The 5,287-nt window shown below is 41.1% G+C and overlaps 1 pseudogene; it reads left to right on the top strand.

Annotated features, from left to right (window-relative positions):
* Window positions 1–886: 886 nt before the first annotated feature.
* On the top strand, window positions 887–2,872 carry LOC147629198 (pentatricopeptide repeat-containing protein CRR2, chloroplastic-like; annotated as a pseudogene).
* Window positions 2,873–5,287: the final 2,415 nt, after the last annotated feature.

Consider the following 5,287-nt stretch of genomic DNA (forward strand, 5'->3'; position numbering starts at 1 on the left):
TCACCCTCTCACCTCCAACAATTTGGCATTGCCCGCTATGTAGAGATCATTGTAGTGGTGTTGATGATTGTAACCACACTACTAATGGAATTGATGATGTGACAAGTGTGGCCTACATGATGTATATTCATTGTGTTATTTGCTTCCATCTACCTGGTTATGGAGTGAGACCTCCTTTCCTTAATACCTGGTTATGTGACAAGTGTGGCCTACATGATGTATATTCATTGTGTTATTTGCTTTCCATCTACCTGATTAAAGGAGTGAGACCTCCTTTCCTTAATATTCATTGTGTTATTTGCTTCCATCTACCTGGTTATGGAGTGAGACCTCCTTTCCTTAATACTATTCAAATTTGACTAGGAGTGGCACCTTTGATTATCACTACTCTTTTTTTGTTTGTGATGTAAACATGACTTTATGGTATCTTGAAAAAGCATGAGATTGATATGCAAAACAAGGTTCTAGTGAGTTGGGTTCCAAGTTTAGGTCTTTGCCGTGGATTGAATTCATATACTCATAACCGATACATGAAGTCCCATACCTTGGAGTGCCACAACAAGTTTTTCTTAATACAATGGCTTTTTTTTTACTGATTTAGTCTACAAAAAACTGATTGAGAACTCGATCTGCCTTGCGAAAATTGATTGAAAAATTTTGGAGTCTTTAGAAACCGGTTGGGTTTCCTAAACCCCGGTTGGAATTTGAAGGAGTAGGTTTTTATCTAGCACTCAAAAGAGCTACGTGCAAAAAATACGTTTTAATTTACCATTTAATTTATGCCACATGTTTAATTGTGAGGGCAACAACCAACCCCCAATGAAATCACAGAATCTTCTTGTCTGATAGGGTTGCCCATTCCTCCGCCGGCCGCCCAAGCACAAGCCCACGGTCTTGCCCGGCTCGTGTGTAAGGAAATGCAACAATGGTGGTATGGAGACTTTGACTCCTGCATGCCCTCAAAGGCGTTTACTGATCCGTTGTTTCGCGAGGGATAACACTTCTGAGGAGCAAAACCCTACCTTGAAGACGAAGAAGAAGGCGCCGTCATATTTCCAGCAAATCCAGGCCTACGCTTCCCTCCTGCAGAGCGCAAATGACTTCGCAGCAGGAAGCCTCGCCCACCACATCATCGTCCAAGCTGGATACGCAGGTAACAGATTCCTCTCTAACCTTCTCCTTGAGTTGTACGGAAAATGTGGTGCCCTCCCCGACGCCTGCTCCATCTTCCACCGCTTGCACAGAAAGAATCTTTTCACTTGGAATATTCTCCTCGCTGTATTTGTCCAGCACGAATATTCCACCCAGGCCCTCCACCTCTTCCACCAGATGCTTCTTGAAGGTCTCCTGCCAGACAAATTCACCTACAGCACCTCTGTTGATGCATGTGCCCTAATAAATACCCTTACAGAAGGTACATTCATCCATTCCATGCTTGCCTACAGCCAATCAGAATCCCATGTTGTCGTGGCTACTGCCCTCATCAACATGTACAGCAAGCACAGTTGCCTCATCCAAGCGAAACATGTGTTCGACCATGTAAGTGAACATGACACAGTGTCATGGAGTGCCATGATAGATGCATATGCCAAACATGGTTATGAGAAGCTGTCAGTCCAGCTTTTCCAACAAATGCAGAGAGAGTGGGTAAAACCAGACTCTGTAGCCCTTATTGCTGTTTTGGGTGCTTGTGCCACCTTCTCCACCTTGACATGGGGCAAAATATTTCATTCTACCATCATCGACAGCGGCTTTGAAGCTGATCTTTTGGTGGGAAATGCCCTCGTCAATATGTATGCTAAGTGTGGAAACTTGGAGGATGGCCTGTGTGTGTTTGAAAAGATGCATCTCCGTGATGTAATATCATGGACTGCGATGATCTCTGCATATGCCCAAGTTGGGTGTGTGCAGGAAGCACTGCAACTCTTTTCAGCGATGCAGGCAGATGGTGTAAGACCCAATGAGAACTTATGTAAACATATTGTCAACATGTAGTAATGAGGGCATGGTGGAAGAGGGTCTTCGTTACTTTTTTTCAATAAGCAAAGACCACTGCATCATACCAACTTCACAGCATTATGGGTGCCTGATTGACCTTTATGGGAGAGCAGGTCGATTGGAGGAGGCAGAGGTTGTCTTGAACAACACAGATATTCGACATACCACCGTGATATGGCAGACCTTGCTTGGTGCATGCAGGGCCCATAATGATGTAGAGCGTGGAAAAAGAACTGCTGAATGTATCATACAATTGGATCCTTCGATATCTGCAACATATGTAGTTCTGTCAGATTTTTGTGTTGCATGTTGAGAATGGTGCTGTGTCACAAAATTAAGAACGTTCATGATAATTAGGATGTAGAGATGCACATTCTCTTAAGCATCATGGGCCATTCACATGTTAGACAGACTTGGGGCAAAGTATTGTCCAATTCGGGTAGTTTTGGCATCCCAATAGGTGGCTGATGGTGCCCAAACCTGGACCAATAGTCAGGACACAGGCTGGGCACAATATGGACACAAGAAAGGACATTTTGGACGACTTTTTGGGGTCATAGAAGCTCTAGCCAACCTCAACTTGCCTTGCTATCACTTCCTTACTTAAAGGCAAGTCAAGGGTCATTCTTGACTTTTCAGATACACAGATGACCAAGGACTAGAGGATCAAGACCAAGGGCATCAGTAACCAAAGCGTGTGGATCACCAGAGAAGCTGTGAAGCAGCAAGATCGAGCAACCCTCATGTGTGTTATAGCATGTACAAGTGAAGGATAGCTGGTAATCTATTGTATTCATCAATAGATAGGTATGCATAAGAAGGATCTAAGTCCACATTCAAGGCCATCATATAATTACAACATGCTTTGGTAATATGCAATAGATTAGTTCTCTCTCCTAGTCTATTGTGTCTTGCGTAGTTTTGGTTAAGGTTAATCTCTCATATGCTTAGCGTGAATTTGCATTAATCGTTCAACTCTTCCGCTATGTAAGGTCTCTAACTAACATATTATCACAAAGGATTAGGGTTAGATCCATATACCTGACAAACCCTAAGAGGGGATTCATAGACTTAACGTGTGTACCTGCATGTAATTTGTATTCTTATTCCATTCTATCTCAAGAAGGCATTAAATGCACGTGATGTGTACTCACCACCACCATCTGTCCTCAAATACTTAATCCATTGATCTGTAAGGTTCCCCCTTCCAAAAATAGGGGAAACACTTAAGATAGTCCACTAAGTCTTATCTTGGAGAAAATTTCCTACTCATCGACACCTTGACCATGCAGAGATTCAAGGATACGATTCATAGGTAAGATCTAGTTCTATCCCGTAGGGGGAGCGTGGTCTTTTAAAAATCAAATCACCCATAGGATAATTGATCATAATTTGGGCAACTACTAGTCTTGATTCCCAGAGACAACGCTTTTTTTCTCATCCATGCAAGGCACAGCCGCTGGCCTAGTCTTCTAGAATAGAATTGTCCGAGAACCTATTTATCTAACGTAGGGCTTTCACTTAATATGTTGGAAAGCTACCCGACTAATCGGGTTCACCCGTCCGTAGGATGGTGTCGTCGGGGCATTCCATCCTCCCACTTTCTATCCTACTCGCGTCAATTTGTTTTCTAATTAATCCTACCACACTGTTTGAGATAAATAAACATGTTCTTTAACTAAGGTCCTTTTCACAAGGTTTATTAAAACGGTCTTTTTTCATAGTACAATATAATGTCAAAGACAAGATTTATAAAAAAAGTTTATACATGAATCAATTCCATACAAGCCACACCGGCTCTCTTATTCTTTTCTTTTATACTACCGATGATCTAGAATTCGGCCTTCCAGTCTCTACATGCTGGGCAAAACCTTACGGGATCATACACCTCATCGTCGGCCGCTGGCGAGGACTCAAGCTGGCCTGTCACTCTCTCAAGCTCTATCGCTCGATCCCCCCGTTCCTCAGAGGGATGTCTACGTACTAGGGTGGGCTAATTCACCGCACTAGCTTGGGTCCTCAGAACTAGGCAGCATCACAATCACTCGCCTCAATCGACGAACCTCATTCTCCCAATGGTATGAGGAATACCATGGGCCAACTCCGGGCCTTACTAACGTCTCCGTCGTCGGCTATACAAGCACAAGAACGGGGCAGTGTCAAGGCAAGAAGAGTTGTACCTGTATCTTAATTTAACCAAGATAACAATCCATTTACTAACTAAACCATAGGACTAGAATCCATGCTACCTTCTTAAGAAAACAATCCTTTTCACAAAGATTTTAGCATTTTAACTTGAGATTGCAATAAGACATTCTTTATTAAGGCATATGCTGTTGTTTAAAAGAATACAAACTTTAAATAGTAAATCAATCAAATAGATCACTATTAACAATTAATAGAGAAGCCGGGGCCATACCTCAACTCCTAAGAATAATAGAGAATTGAAAAATAAAATATATATATACCTTATAGAAATTTGTCGTTTATCGTTGTCTTTGTTGAGAGTTTCAGAACTTGGTATATGAGAATAGAGAGTCTTCTAATATCTTCTCTTTACGATTGAAATCATCCGATCATCCCAAGCTTTATCTCCTCTTACTTGTACTCTGACTTTTCTTTCTTTTGAGGTCTATGGCAAAATAGCCTTCTCTTGGCAGGACTACGGCAAACTATTCTTTCTTTAAAAGAAAAGCTATGGAGTTTTGGTCTCTTCCTCCAAAAGACCATAGCAATCTAACATTTTCTTCTAAGAGATTAGATAAGAATGAAGGGATATATACATCTCAAGCTCTAGGATTACCTTGATGCTACTTGCTGCCTTTTTACAGTTTTTCCTCTATAGAGATCCTGACAGAATCAGCAAATTGTTTTGGCCATAACTCTTTGATACGAACTCAGAATATGGTCACATAACGAGTCAAAAGAACCGGAAGGTATCTAGTCTACAAGCCACCACGGGTAGAATAGGCAAAAACGTCTGTATATAGCTGCAAACGCGTCATCTTTAGAAACGTGTTGCTTTTTCACATTTTTAGCATGCATGGACTCTAAATATGTAAAAGTACTCTAAATACGACCTCTTATCACCTAAATTCGAATTTTTATTTTTGGAGATACTTATCTCTTAATATAACTATTCTTGTCTTCTTATTTCTTTTAGGACTTTTAGAGCTAATATTTTTATTCTAACACTTTCCTAATGTTTCTAGCCTTATTATCTCACTCTCCTCTAAGTGCACTCTCTTTCCTTCTTGAAATCTATATTAAAAGAGACATATATATACAT

The sequence above is a fragment of the Cibotium barometz genome, chromosome 18 (genome assembly GCF_041138505.1).
Source record: "Cibotium barometz isolate CiBa-2024 chromosome 18, ASM4113850v1, whole genome shotgun sequence".
NCBI classification, from domain to species: Eukaryota; Viridiplantae; Streptophyta; class Polypodiopsida; order Cyatheales; family Cibotiaceae; genus Cibotium; species Cibotium barometz.